General features: G+C 36.9%; 1 protein-coding gene across 2 annotated transcripts in view; it reads left to right on the top strand.

Annotated features, from left to right (window-relative positions):
* The window catches only part of tbl1x (transducin beta like 1 X-linked), a 320,024-nt gene that overhangs the window by 72,111 nt on the left and 231,509 nt on the right, over nucleotides 1-16,404 (top strand). Inside the window, exon 2 of one of the 2 annotated variants that reach the window (XM_051927229.1) lies at nucleotides 6,848-6,905. The exons of the other annotated variant lie outside the window; for it this stretch is intronic. The gene's annotated coding sequence lies outside the window, so the exon portion shown is untranslated. The remainder of the gene's footprint in view (nucleotides 1-6,847; nucleotides 6,906-16,404) is intronic. 2 annotated transcript variants of the gene reach the window in all.

Here is a 16,404-nt window from a genome sequence, read left to right as displayed (position 1 = left end):
AAGTGTGTGCTATTTAGCCTACTCTACGAGTGATGTTTAAGTAGGTACTTTTGTATTGTGAACTGGCAAGCTGTGGAATTTGTCAGAAATGCCACTTTTGAACTGATTAGCTTGCAGTCATTCTTCTGTTTTTCTATTGCTCTCTCTTCCCTGAAAATGCTTTTAAAGTGTACTTAACTCATTTTTTATTTGCTCAAATAGTTGTAAAGTGCTTGTTGCTAAAAATAGAATTGAGGTAACTTGATGTGAATTACATAATCTTCTGTGCATCTTGCAGCCTGGACATGGATTGGTTTATTACCCATTGTTTTTCAATTATATATTAGTTTGCAGCTGTTTATACTGTATTGTTAACCTCACTGTAATAGTAATGTATTTAATGTTTTTTGAACATACATCCATACTTTAAACAAAGTTTTAAAATAAATTTGGAACTTTTTAATTTAGAATTTTGAATACTTCAAAATAAAAGCCTCACCATCCTAAATTTAAAACTGTAACACTCAATAATGATGTTGTAGAAAATCTAAGAAACTTGTTCATTACTAATGCAGCCTCAGATTATCTAGTTATGAACTCTTTTTAATAATAATAATAATAATTCATTACATTTATATAGCGCTTTTTAAATACTGTTATAAAGTTAGAGTGGCTGTCTATGTTTTTTTCCAGGTAGAAAGTATTTTTTCTTCAGTAGATATTATAGGAAGATTAGGAAAGTTTGCAATTTCTTTTTCTTTCTTAGCAACATGATATAAAAGGAACATTTTAACAAAATTTTATATTGGAGGCACAATGGTTCAAAGGATGCAAATACATTGTCAACAGAGATCTGTACAGATATTAATGCTGAAGATACATGTAGAATATTGAGTACTTTAGTATAATTATCTTTTAAGGGTACCACAAGTGAATGTTAAACCACCATATTTAAGACAGTTGTCAATAGATAAATATAATTCTTAATGAAGAGCAAGGAATTTTTGCAGGATTTCCATGCCTTTGCAAATCAAGCTTGTGGTAGAAGTTAATTTCTGTCTCCTTCCTTTCACTATCTCATCATATCTGTTGTGATGGGCAGCCACAGCCACTACCTGGCCGGGATGCCAATAGAGTGGAAGGAAAGAGAGGGCATTGGTGAGGCAATACCTTCCCTGGGACAGTAGAGGGCAGTCCTCCTGGGCGGCTGTGGCACCACGGATTCCCGCAGGGCATGCCAGGAGCTGGAGTTTGGTGCAGCCCTGTTGGGTGCCGTAGGGGCCACCAGGGGGAGCTGCAGAGCCCTATAAAGGACCTCCAGCACACCTGGGAGTGATTCTAGGTAATACTGATGAGCCACCTGGAACACTCCCGGGACCTGAATAAGAGCAGCCACCTCACTCCATTCAATGGCCACAGTCGGGAGGAAGACGTCAAAGCCTGTCAAAGTTGAGGCGCATAGACTGTGTTGTGTTGGTGTACTGTGTACAAAACTGTAAATAAACCGGGTGTTGTGTGTTGACCCTGTGTTCTACCTCTCACACTATCTTTGCAAATTCAAATTAGAATTGAGAGTTAAGTAGCCCCACCTGCATTAAATTTATGAATAATTTTTTGTTTCACTAGTAGTTTCCATGTATTTCATTGCGTCCAGTGAAAGAAGATTTGTTGATATATAAAATGGTCATCTGACTTGTGACTCGTGTCATTGGGCATCTTTTCAGTAAGTCAGATCTTTTGGGAAGGTGCCCTATGCAGACCTTATTGGGATAGCATCTTTCCTTATTATTGCTTTGCAATAACCTATAATCCTGTAACAATTATTTTTGAGATAACTTTTGTGATAGAACATGACTGCTTAATGGTAATGAATGGTGTATTCTGATAAGTTACATTACTTTGCTAGCACACTGTCATATGTTGCTCAACTGGAATAATTCTTTTCCACCTACTGTACTTACTGTACCACCATGGGAAACAGGTGTCTTATTTTGATTAAGACTTAAAAAAAGGGAGAATTTCTTTAGTCACAGTCGCTGTAGTGTTAACCACTATACTACCATGCTACCTGTTATGAAAACATTTTTTGGTTAGTTTATTCATTTGATGCATTTGTTTGAGGTCAAATAGTAACTAGAATTAGTAAGTAGCCATTGTTCACTTCAGCAGAACAGGATAGAGTTGAGCACCAGTACAGATTGATTTAACCTTGAGCATTGTGTGGTCAAGATAAACCTAATATGTTTGTTTTAAAAATTATTTAAATTTAACAAACACAAAATATAACTATTGTTTTTTAAAATTTTATTTCATAGAACAAAACACATATAATAATATATGGTTCAGTAACAGATATGATCATGTGAGCAGTATAGTTGTGCAACCATTAGAAAAAAAATCCACTGGGAAAAAACCCTTTGATACCTTAGCCCCAAAATGGCTGCCCGGGCTACCTTATCATGTTTGCCTACAAACTACAGTAGTATACTGTATACCATGCACAAGTGAACCTTTTCTTTTATAATAGCTATGAGCAGTACTTTAGAATATTAAATTATGTGCAAAGAAAAAATTGTGAAGAAGAGAAACAAAAATTTGTGTAATTAAATGAAAAGCAAAATCTGTCAAGGGTTGTTTGTACCATGCCATTTTTCTGTTTTTCCCTGGGCATATATTTATATTTTGTAAATAGTTAAATTTCAACATAAAAATGAGAACTGGGATTAATAAAGTATCTATCTATCTATCTATCTATCTATCTATCTATCTATCTATCTATCTATCTATCTATCTATCTATCTATCTATCTATCTATCTATCTATCTATCTATCTAATACACAGAATTCAAAACAAAAACTGATAATCAAAACTCTTTTTGAAGTGTTAAAATGTACCACAAGTCTTCAGTGTACTATATTGGCAAGTCCATGCCCAGTTTTTTGTACCACTTTACCAAGCAAGAACTGAACAAATTAAATCAAAAATAGAACAGGAAAGGGGCATTACCTAATGCATTTTAATAGTGTTGAATATCATACTACCCAATACAAGACATTAATTTCTCAAGAGCACAGCAAAGGATAATGATGTCAGTTTTTGCCTGGAGTGTAAAAATACACAACTGACAAGTACATTTTCAAGTTCTCTGTAAACAGAAATAGAAAGGAAAAAGTGAATGAGTAAATATAGATAAAGGCAGCTTACAATTTCTTGCCTTGTGAGCTGGTATAGTTGCCACGGTAACACAGCTCTGGCACAAAGTTCTGTTCTTTGCCTTCACTGTCTAGCTAAAGCATTTCTGCTACTGCAGTGGCTGAGGAAGTTGTTTGCAGTGATCTTACACAGAAATAAATAAAAATATATTGCAAAACATTATAAAGAATGAAAACAAAACAAATAGTGCTGACAAATATGGCCAGCCATTTGTTGCAGTCTTCTCCACAGGTTGGCATGGTAGTTTGTAGTGCTTCTACAAAGTGTGCTCAACACACTGTTTTTTTATTTGCAATAAATAAGTCTCAGAACGCGATGCAAACAAAGAAAAGTCCATATTACCCTATGTTAATCACTTTGAATGCCTATCATGGTTTGAAATCGGCCATTTGGAGAGTGTAATCTATTTTGTAACTATTTTATAAATAACCTCTTTGGTTGAGAAACATCCAGTTTGATCAAGGCTATGCTGTGCTTTGCCCAGGAAGGGATGGTGGCAAGGGAAGTCAAAGGAAAATATTTAGGAAATCACATCGTATACAGAGAAGCAATTTTTACCTTGTACAAGTACAATTTTTACCTTGTACATGTAAGTTGAAGCTTTTTTATGTCAAGCTGATATAAATGTAGTAAAGTTTAAAATAAAGTATTACAAATATACAGCAAACACCTTACATTTAAAAAAAAAAAAAGCACCACCTCTTGTACTTAATGACATCAGGGGGCTATACAGCAATAAAAAACACTACCTATAGAGCCAAGCCATGACTGAAGAGAATGAAGGGCAATTTTTTGTATAGCTGTTGGTCATGTTGTTTTTCAGAATGTAATGTGATGATGATGATGATGATGATGTAAGCAGAATGATGCTTTTGAGTAAGTAACTTTTTTGTTGGTAAGACATTTTTTCAGATTCACTGTTTAATGAGAAAGTACTAATTTAAGCTTTGATGCTAATAGTAGTGGAGATTTTTAATCATTTTTTAGCTTTGAATAAATCAACTTTGAAGCATTACAAGATAATTGCTATTGGTGATTTTCTTTAATACGGAGTTCTGCTACAATCTCACACCATCACCACGAAACCCCTTATGGCGTACCTTCAGCCCCCTGACTGTAGATCCTTTCCAAAGTCAGTGGTATCTGTAGTTCACAAAATTATTTTTCACTTGTTCTTTTCTGTACAGTGTTCAAACTGTTCAATTCATTATATGGACCATGTAAGTGTGCAGCTTGTAAACGTAATTTCTGTTTGTAATAATTTAAAGCAATACATGATTAATTGTTAAAACTTTGTTTAGTTATGGATATGGAAAAATAATGGAGCTCGAAAATACAACTCACAAAAAACATGTAAAGAAATTCTTAAATGTAATAACAGCAAGAAGTGAAAATTGTAAACTTTTAATATTGATAATAATATATACTCAGAATTCGCATTATCCCCACTGCTTGCCTGCTTACATTCAAAAGAGTAGAGTTTCCTGTAATACTGTGTTTTGCAATGACATTTTACAAAAGCCAAGTCACTAGAAAAAGAAGGGAGTTGATCTATGGCAGAAATATTTCACTCATGGGCAATTGAATGTAGCATGTTCCATAGTAAGCAGCAAAGTGAACTAATTATATTAGCCCCAAGGGAAAAAATATTAATATTGTATACAGAAAATACTTAGTTACATAGTACTTCTGATACATCTGATTAACCAATAGCACTATAACTGACATCCATTGTCATAGAAAATCTTGGGGAAGCCAGACAACAAAGCTAGTATTGGATAAAATTGACAAGGAAGAAAATTAGGGAAGCATTGTGGTGGGCAATATGTTAACTGCAAAAATTTGAAGTTGATTGCCACCTTCATCCCTATGAACTTTGAATGCTCTACATATTCACATGGTGTTTCTCTGCATACTCAAGTTACCTTCCAGATCCCAAAGACAGATGTGCTAATTTTGTTGACAACACTAAATAAGCTCCGTTTTAAACCCATCCATAGGGAGAAGAAAACTTAATCTGGTGAGAAGCATCTCCTAGTTGTTTCCAGCATACCCTACTTGTTTGTGACTTGTAGGTGTGTTCAGCAGATTTGCCATTCTACTGTGTCAGCTTGCCACAAAGTGTCAATCAGTTGACAGCATAGTACTTCATTTTATTTGAATGCTCAGAGTATACAGCCATAGATAATATTACACAACAACAAAGCTGATCATTGACCTTTGGCAAAGACACAATGGTACTAGATACACTTATGTATCCAAACACTATGCTTGTTGTAAAAATTCATCACTAGCAAAGAAATCAAAAAACAATTCACTGCTGTGATTTAGATCAGACAGACTAAACCTTCCAGACACATTGCTTTGAGTATCAGTCTAATTTCCTGGTCTCCCACTAAGGTTACAGAGTCAGAATGTTACTCTGGTGTCTCTTAAAAGGCCAAATAGTAGTAAAAAAAAAAGTAGTTCTGAAAAAAGACAAAAATTGTACCAGAAGAGGCTTCATCACTGAATAGAAGCATTTAGCCACTCTCTAGTGAAGTTGTGCAAGAGACAAATGGTGGAGAAGAGAATGGTGAAGTGGCGGCAGTATGAGAATAATTTTAATGCAACATACACTCTATAAATGATGTTGTCTCATCCTATATCTTTTATGAATATTTTCCTATTTTTTAAAAACTCTTTATATCGCCCAGCCTTAATTTATTTATTTATTTTTGTGTACACTGTTTTTGCCTTTCAAGCATAACCAAATTTTAGTCTGAAATCTAAGCAAGGTTTTATGCTTTGAGGTCCCTTCTTCTAGTGTGTAAGACAGTAATGGGATCTTAATCTCTATGAAGAAAGCGCTATACATTTTTGTAGTATCACTGAGTGATCCATCCAGGAACAAAATGTTCTCTTCTTCTAAATATTAATGCACTTTGCAATAAGCTTTTAAAATTTCATTAAAAGAAATAGAATAAGAAGTGTTATTAGACACTTGTGTGCAGAGCTTAATAAAATCGATTATATTTCCAGGTGTTTTTCATTTGAGGCTAACGTCTTTTTTTATATTTTTTTTCCTTGTTTTATTTTTATAAGAAATTGATAACCTTTTTGTTCAGTATTTACCATCTTCGCAGGAAAATGATGTGAAACTAGGAAAATGTTTGTTTCAGCTTTTAAAGTAATCTTCAGTTTTGTGCTACAAAAGAAAAAAAGAAACGCAAAATGATTCCTGGTTTAATCCTTACTAATAGTAGCTCTGTCAGCACTCCAGTGCTTTCTGGCTCAACTTTTCTCAGACCTTCCTATAAAAACAATGACTACAAGCAGATTAGTCTTCTACATTTGAGAAACACGAAACTTCAAATGCAAGTTGGTCATATATTGTACTCAGTTTGAGAACTTGCTAAACATCATTCAAAGTTGTATGATGAGCTTGCTTACATCTTTAAAATATTAATTGTAAATAGTGAATGCTTTCAAAAATGTTGAGAAGAATGCAGAATATGATTGTGGGCAGAGCTGACATGGTTTAGACCTTGTTTTATAACCACTTCAGTACATTATGTAGCTGCAATGAAAAGATTCCCATGAAAAATTAAAAACTTAAGGTGTCAGTACTGGTTACATATATGTAGTTCTTTTTATTATTTTCATTAATCACAGGTGCAAAATACCAAAAAAATGAAAGGGGCCAGAAGCAAAAGTTTGGGCACTCAACATAGTCAGTACTTAGTTAAGACCCCCTTTTATCAAGTATCACAGCTTGTAAATGCTTTTTGTAGCCAACTAAGAGTCTTTCAGTTCTTACTTAGGGTATTTTTGCCCATTCGTCCTTGAAAAAAACTTCTATTTCTCAAGATTCTTGGGCCATCTTGAATGCACTGCTCTTTTGAGATCTATCCACAGATTTCTAGTAATGTTTTAGTTCAGGGGACTGGGAGGATCATTGCAAAACCATCAGCTTGCGCCTCTTGAGGTATTCCATTGTAGATTTGAGGTGTGCTTTAGGTCTTGGTGTAGGGCGCATCCTCTGTTCAAATTCAGCTTTTTTTTTTACAGATGTCATGTTTGTTTCCAGAATTTGCCAGTGTTTATTTGAATCCATTCTTCCATCTATCAGTGACATGTTCCTTGTGCCACTGGCTGCAACATAAGCCCAAAGCATGATCGATCCACCCCCATGCCTAACAGCTGGAGAGGTGTCCTTTTCCTTGAAATCCGCACCGTTTTTTCTTCAAGCATACCATTGGACATTCTGGCCAAACAGTTCTGTTTTGACTTCATCAGTCCACGGGACTTGTGTCCAAATTGCATTAGGTTTGTTTAGATGTTCTTTTGCAAACTTTAGGCCCTAAATTTTGTGGCTTGGATGCAAAAAAGGTTTTCTTCCTCTGACTGTACCATGAAGGTCATATTTGTTGAGGTATCACTGCACAGTAGAACAGTGCACCACCACTGCAGAGTCTGCTAAATCTTCCTAAAGATCTTTTGCAGTCGAATGTGGGTTTTTATTTACCTTTCTATCAATCCAGCGAGCAGATCTTTCAGGAAGTTTTCTTGGTCTTCATAGACCTCAACTTGACCTCCACCGTTCCTGTTAACTGCCATTTCTTAATAGCATTATGAACTGAGGAAACAGCTTCCTGAAAATGCTTTGCTATCTTCTTGTAGCCTTCACCTATTTTGTAAGCATCAATTATTTTATTTTTCATAGTGTTAGAGAGCTGGTTGAAGGGGCCCATGATTGTTGGGGCAAGGTTTGTGGAGTCAGATAATTTATACAGCTTTGCTATTTGCATCACCTGAGGTTTCCTAATGATGACTGTGAACAATCCATAGTCCTAATGAGCTAATTAACGACTGAGTAAAAGTTATGTGAGACCTCAGATATCATTGGGGTGCCCAAACGTTTACATAGTGCTACTTTCCTTTTTTCACTTTCACAAATTCTAAAAAATGCAAAAACAATACTCTAATCTTGCATAAAAATGCCTAAAAGAAATGTGTCATCTTTAACTTTAATCCTTTTTGGATCAGTCACTTAACTATTCACAGTAAAACATGTAAGGGTGCCCAAACTTTTGCATACTGTAACTAGTAAAAAGCTCATTCTACTATCCTCTGAAAAATAAAAGTAGATTGTCTTAAATTAGAAAGGTGTGCAGATAAAATACCTTGAATTTATAGTTTGGTAGGATTTCTTTTACATTAGCGGTGGAGCAGGGGTCATAAGCACCAGTGCTACTGGTGATTTTGTGAAGGACAGTGAAAAGAAGTCTGTCTTACTGCAAAACCAAAAGTCCAAAAGACTGAGTTGACCTAATCCAGCTCCTCCCATGTCTCACTGCACAGGGTACAGTCAAATCACACCTGCACAGGGTGCCTCCCATATTCTGACAGTTTTTTGTTTTATTCTTCCCTTAATTACACTACTTTGCACAGAATTCCTAGACTGCATGGTCAAACAAAAAAAGGAGATATTTTAACTAGCTGTCTTATATGTAGCAAATTAATCATGTTGTGTATACTACAAAATTAATGTAATGACATTTTTCTCTATCACATGCTTCAACAATATATCTATTAGGACTCCAACCCCTATACTTTTTGTTCTGTATCAAGAACCTTTTATTGCTTAATAGCATCATTCGAGAAAGATTGACATGTCTGCTTACGTTGAGTGATTGTTGATTGCTTTGATAATGGTTTATGAATAGGTTGATTTAGCTAGCTATAACAGCCGGCTAATGTTAGCTAAAACATTGTTAGCCTGGTTTACAAAGAATAATAGTCAAGATACCAAGACTGGTATAAAAAACATTTCATTCTAGTGTATAAGTTTTAAATTACATATAAGAAAAATTAATCCTTCATAGCACTCAACAGTTGATAACTCAGTTAACAGTTGATAACACTCTTCACATTTGTTTTAACTAGCATGTAGATATTGTCAAGAAGACCTGCAAAAATTCAAATTGTGCATCAGAATAGGGAGCCCAAATACACAATCATGTGCCTACTTGCTATGCTGCACTATGCCAAGTCATTAACAGAAGAGGATCACAGTGGTTGGGGGAGGGCTCCATAGAGTCACTGGAGTTTGTATAAAAATATACGATCAAGGATGAGGTATGTCCCTCTTGGCAAAATGAGCAAGCTAGATGTAATACGTATATTCGATTTAACAAGCGAAGATCAGTTCCCCTTAAATGGCCAAGCGCAATGTGCTTGAAAACTACTATTTACTTCAAGTGCTGAAATTAAAAAAAAAAAAAATAAAAAAAAAAAACGCTAGTACTATAACCTTTTAAAAATTGGGGTTTGGGTATACCGCACAACCCTAGTACTAAGTCACAGTTTGTCCATATTGTATCATGCATTTGTAATTTTTGTTTTTATTACGGAATTTTGAAACATATACAAGTACATAGAGTGTTAAATGTACAGAAAATACATTTTTACTTCACACCCTGTTTATTTTGTATAAAAAATATTTTCTGTGTCTTGTGCTTCATTTCCTTTGGGTTATGATGCTGAAAAGATTCTTCTACTTTTGTAGTATTAAAGGTGAAGAGAATCATCTACTGTAGGTACTGATTAAAATTTCTTTAGTGAGTGTGAAGCAAATCTGCAGCAGAAACATGTTATAACAACAACAACATTTGTTTCTGTAGCCCAATTTCATGTACAGGATGCAACTGAAGGTGCTTTACAAAACGTCAAAGAAATATAAGAAAAGGAATACCAATTAAAATTAGATAATAATAATAAGTAAATAACACAAAAAATAAATCAATATGTATCTGTTTAAAATAGCTATGTAATTAATAGAAAAGGTTTCTTTATTTAGTCATGTTTACAGAAGAAAACATGAAATTTACCTTCTCAGTTGCATCTAATAACAGACAGAATGAAATAAAACAAACAAATAGAAACAAGACAGGTTAAGGTAAGGCAGTTAGATAATGCATATTTATATATATATACACACACACACACAAAAAGGTTACATATATCAAAACCTTAATCATTATCTCCGATATTTGATATTGAAAAGTTGAATGGCGCAAGGAAGAAAGGAATTTCTGGAGCGATTTGTGTGGGTTTTCAAAGCGACTATCCTTCCTGATTTACTGAAGTTTAGTTCTACATGTAATGGATGTCTGTCATCAGTTGAGATGATTTCCAGTTTCTTTAACATTGCCCTCTGACACACACTAGTCAAATCATCTACATCAGCCCCAATAACTTTAGCTGCATACTTCGTAATCTGCTGGAGCTTTTTGACTTTTGGTTTGTCAGACTATTAAACCAGGCAATGAAACAAAGTGATCACAGACTGGATCATACTGCGATAAAAGGACAACTTGAGGTCCTTGTCTACCTTAAATAGTTTGAGTTTATGGAGGAGAAATAAGCGCTGGTTGCATTTAGAGAATATTTTTTTTGTATTAGTATTCCAGTTAAGATTGTTACCTAGGTTAAGTTCCTAAGTATTTATATTCATTCACTATTTCTACCTCCTCCCCTAGAACTACAATGGGTGAACATACAGATTTGTGTCTCTTAAAATCAAATATCATTTTTTTGGTCTTTTTTACATTCAGAGTGAGAGAGTTTTTATTGCACCAGTTTTCCATCCAGTCCACTTGATTTAGATAGTGGCTTTCATCCTCCCCAGATATGTGTCCTATGAGCATGGTGTCAATCAGCATACTTCATAGTGGAGCAGTGGTCATTGTTCTGTCTCAGGTTACTTGTGTACAGCGTAAATAGTAATGGTGATAAGACACACCCCTGCTTCCTGTGTTTGAATGAATGATTATTAAAAAAGTGTCAATCTCATTTAAAACAACATAGGAATGCTGTGGCCAAAGTGCTTTACAGTAATAGAAGAAAGAAAACGTTCAATTAACATAACATAAACAAATAAAATAAGTGAACATAAATAAAATAAATAATAAATAGAAGAAATGTTACATAATCACAATGAGGAAACTATCAGTATTACTGAAGGTCACGGAATGCAAGTGAATAATCTTGTTTTGATCAGTTCAATTGTACTTTAACTGTCTGTGAACAATTTAAAAGAAAGTCCTGAATCCATAGTGCAATAAATGGGTTTACATTCATACTGTTCAGTTTCCCAATCAGTATATGAGGCTGTATGGTATTGAATGCTGAAGAAAAATCCAAAAATAGTGCTCTGACATATGAACCAGGCTGGTCAAGAAAGATGTAGATTTGATTTAAGATAATAAGCAGAGCATCTTCCACACTTGTGTTTGCACAGTTTGATTGTTGTCTTGAAAAGACTTTGTCTTAGAAAACTTAGATACAGGGGTAATGATTGATTGTTTCCACAGATTAGGTAGAGCAAGACTAAGAGCTGACCTGATATGCCCTCTGGTCCCACTGCACTGTTTTAACCTGCTGCAAGTCTTTCTCCACTTCAGTTAACTTTAACCCCATCACAGCAGAATTTGTTTTTTTTTTTTTATAAAGCATCTCCTTTATGTCTGTATTTTGCGTGCAGAAATCAGTTGTTTCAAATCTGGCAAAAAAAGTTATTCAGTTTATCTGCTAAAAGCTTGTGGTCTTTGTCAGCTGGAAAATTCACACTCTTTTTAGAGCCGAGTCCTGTAATTGTTTTTAGTCCCTTCCAGACCTGCGTTAGATTGTTATAATTAAACAACCTCTTGATTTTTTTCCCATACATCTTTTTATTTCGTTTAATTAACCTGTTAATCTTTTGCTGTAAAATTTGCTTATCTTCTATCTTATTTTCTTGATGTGCATGTTGCTTTTCTAATAGTAATGCTTTAACCTCTTTAGTGATCCATGGCTTACTGCTTGGGTACACCTTGACAGTTTTTTCTTTAATGATCATAGACTCACAGAATTTCATATATTCACTGACAGTGAAAGTGGCCTCATTCAGTGGATGTGAGGATATCAACACATCCCAATTTGTATAGAAGAAGCATTCCTGCAGTTCCTCTACACTGTCCTTGCACCAGTTTTGTGTTATTTGTATGGCTGTTTTTTCTTGTTTTAGTTTCTGTTTGTACTTCGGAAGTAGATGAATAACGACGTGGTCAGACGCACCCAGGGCTGCTCTGTGATGCGATATGTAGGCACCAGGGATGTTTCCATAGCACTTGCCCAGAGTTTTGTCCCCTCTAGTATTTATATTCACATACTGATGGTAATTTGGTAATACTGACTCCAGATTGCACAAATTAAAATCACCCATCACAAGTTTGAAAGAACCAGGTGATCTGGTTTCTAGTTTATGAGCAGTTTCAAGAATTGTTTCAGTATGTAAATGACTGTCACAAATAATTGATTAAACTCCCATGGTAGATAGTATGGGCGAAGTCCTACAGTGAGTAGTTCAATATTCGGCGTGCAGATGTGCTCTTTTACAGTGTTATTCCTGCACCACCTTTTGTTAATGTAAAGGCAGACCCCACCACCCATCTGCTTACCAGAAGCTGGATTTCTGTCTTGCTGTACACAAACAAATCCATCTACTTCAACTGCTGTATCAGAGTCTGTATTCTTAAACCAGGTCTCCGTAAAGCACATCAGACAGCTTTCATGGTACTCGTGGTGGTATTGTGCAGAAGCTCTCAGCTCGTCCAGTTTATTTCACAAGGACTGTGATGATAGTTGGCAAAGGTGTTTTAAAACCTCCACCTCTTTTTCCTCTCTTTCTGGGTTTCAAAAATTTTAATTCATCCAGTATATTACTAATACACAGGGAGTAACTGGTAGCTGGTCTCATTGATAGCAGCACATCCCGGCTGTAGAAGAACAGCACCGGCCACACACCTGGGATTTCCTGCGCAGGTAGTGCGTTAGTGTCCCATTGGATTCCAAAGGCGATAATGATCAAAAGTAAGAAACTTTAGTAAATATTCTAAAGCATTTTATAGAAATAACTACTTGCAAACTAGTAAAAGAAAACAAAAAGAAACAATTTTACATGAATTAAGAACAAAAAGCAGGTACAAAACATGGAGAGATGCATTGAGAGGTCTGCTAAAAGCAGAGTTCTTAAGTATAGATTTGTTTTTTAAGTCTTTAAAGACAGCTCTGGAGATAAGGACGGGTGGCTGATGAAGACAGTAAAAGAAAACTCCAGAAGCCAGATGCTGGAGGAGAAAAAAAAAAGCAATCTGCAGGAGTTGCAATGTCAAAAGACTGCACAGCTCTTACTGGAGATTCTACCCAACATAAATGTACTTCTCTCCCTGTGTTTTGGGCTTTTGGCATCCTATAGGATTCAATTAATTGGGGACGGCTTGGGTATTTGCTTTCATTTGAGCATCATAGTCAGCTGCATAGTACTTGGAAAACCCCAAAACACCACATGGTGCACAAGTAAATGATAAATAAACCAGAAAAGAAAGCAGACAAAAGTAGAGATTAATAATGATATTATGCAATTATTGTTCAATACATGTATGGTCAATTAGGTGTAGAACTAAAATGCAGCTAAGAAAAAGGCAAATTAAAAAAGTTTTTTAGGAGGGTTTTTTTTTTAATTTTTTTTTAATGTTCCATGGTGTTAGCATGACATATCTCTGTTGGTAAAGTATTACACACTAGCCAACCCGCGGCGTAGCATACGCCGCATAATTATGTATTGATGGGTGAACACATCCTGAAAGACACAGTTGTCCAAATGGGGTGGGTTTGAGGATACGACTGTAGGTGAATGAAAAGATGGAACTCTGGAGAGGGCAACATACAATTGTCTGTGACTGACAATTGGAGGACCGCAGTCGCACGCTCATTCAGCGATTCACATTCACGACAAACAAACTGTTTTACACGCTGCATACAGCGAGTCACATCCGCGACAAACATGATTTTTCTTAGATGGTCCTGTCGCGTCTACCCTCGCACTCGAAGCATACACACTGCCTGGTCATGTGCCCGCTCGTAAGAGCAACTCACAGAGACCCGCCCACCAACTGTAAGACCATGGGCTACCCCTCGCAAACTGTTTTACACGCTGCATTCAGCGATTCACATCGAAGCATACACACTGCCTGGTCATCTGCCCGGTCGCAAGAGCAACTCACGGAGACCCGCCCACCAACTCTAAGACCATGGGATACCTCTCGCAAACTGTTTTACACGCTGCATACAGCGATTCACATCTGCAACAAACAAACTGTTTTACATGCTGCGTACAGCGATTCACATCTGCGACAAACATGCTTCTTCTTAGATGGTCCTGCCGCATCCACCCTCGTTCTCGAAGCATACACACTGCCTGGTCATGTGCCCGCTCACAAGAGCAACTCAGAGACCCCCCCACTAACTCTAAGACCATGGGATACCCCTTGCAAGCTGTTCTACACGCTGCATACAGCGAGTCACATCCGCGACAAACATGCCTGTTCTTAGATGGTCCTGCCGTGTCCATCATCGTTCTCCAAGCATACACACCGCCTGGTCATGTGCCCGCTCGCAAGAGCAACTCACGGAGACCTGCCCACCAACTGTAAGACCATGGCATGTAAAACAGGTTGCGATGGTGGACACGGTCGTACGTTGTAACCAAAAAGAATAATGACAAGTCAATGTGGCTCAGAGGTGCATGTGGAGTGTAGCAGAGACGAATGCGAATGATGCCCTGTTTTGTGAGTTGCTGCGTCCGAGTTGGTGGGTGTGGCTCTGTGATTTGTCGTCATATCCAATGGTCTTAGAGTTGGTGGGCGTGGCTCCGTCCTGTGTGCTCCATGGGTGTCTTGCTTGCGCTGGCGGCTGCTTAGTGAATTATACGAGGGTTGTCTGGGTTCCGCGCGGAATTTTATCGTTTGTCGAGTGTCAGCCTGTTGAAACCTGTTCTGCTGTGTAGAGGGATTATTCAAGTGGTTGCATGTTTTTGTTCCGATGTTTTGCTCCCTCTCTTCCTTCAGAATGAACACGAGAAGCAAACGAACTGAGTGTGCCCAGCCGCCGCTAGCGGCGAAGCTCCCGACTCCGTGCGTGCGTGACTTTCGAGTGATGTTTTTTTACGACTTTTCTTGTGGTTTAATCCGCTCGGTGGAACGCACCATGTTTGCCATCTTTTTCAACATCGATGGCATTGTCCGTCAATTCCGCTGATGGAGAGGACAACTGTGACCTCTGAGTGGTACACCACTCAGTGCCTGCCTGATGTTTTTTCTGCGATGGCTAGAGGCCGGTCCAAGAACTTGCGAAGGCACTTTTTGCATCACGACCATGCACCAGCCCACACGGCTAATGCGACGAAGCATTTCATTGAAGACAGTGGTGTCAACGTTTTGAACCCGCCACCCTACTTGCCTGACCTTGCACTATGTGACTTTTGGCTCTTCCCGAAGGTGACAGAACCCCTGCGAGGCCACAACTTCGAAACTCGAGAGGAACTGATTGCAGCTGTCAAAGAATAGCTGGACAACCTCCCAAAGACAGCCTTTCGCAAGTGTTTTGCGGCGTGGGTCAGAAGAGCCCAAAAGTGCATTGATGTTGGCGGTGAATACTTGGAAAAAGTTTAAAAAGGATCGAAGTACATGAGAAAAATAGAAAAAAAAATCCTTGGCTACTTATTTCGAGTGATTCCGTGCGGAACCCAGACAACTCTCGTATATATAGATTTTTGGTGCATAACAACAAAAGGCTACCTCACCACTTCATTTCTGCTTAAATCTTGAAATAATAAGCTTTACACTATTAGACGATCTAAGGTTACGACTTGTAATGTACTGTATGCAAACAGGCACTCTAAAATATATAAGTAGGAAGGAGCAAGATTATTTAAAGCTTTATATACCCATCAGTAGTATTTTAAAGCCAGTTCTAAAGAACACAGGTAACCAATTAAACGATGCTAAAATTGATGAGATGTGCTCAAATTTTCTTTCTCTGATTAAGACTGTTGGTAGTACTGCTACTGCATTCTGAACTAACTGCAGCCGATTAATGTCTGTCTTAGGCTTGTCCAGTCTGTACTGCATTATAGTAATCTAGTCAACTAAAAAAAAAAAAGTGTGAATTCATTTCTCAACATCAGTACATGAATGATTAACATTGGTTTTCAAGTTTTTAGGTTTGTTGTGTATGCTTAGTGCAGTGACATTCTTAGTTGTGTGTGTCCATTAGACTAAAAGCGGTAAAGCAATAGCAACAGGCCAAAAAATAGATAATGAACACATTATACATATTACCAACAACCC

This window comes from Erpetoichthys calabaricus, chromosome 4 (assembly GCF_900747795.2).
Source record: "Erpetoichthys calabaricus chromosome 4, fErpCal1.3, whole genome shotgun sequence".
Lineage (NCBI taxonomy): Eukaryota > Metazoa > Chordata > Cladistia > Polypteriformes > Polypteridae > Erpetoichthys > Erpetoichthys calabaricus.
The sequence above is the reverse complement of the archived record's forward strand: the minus strand, read 5'-3'. Positions and strand labels throughout refer to the sequence as shown.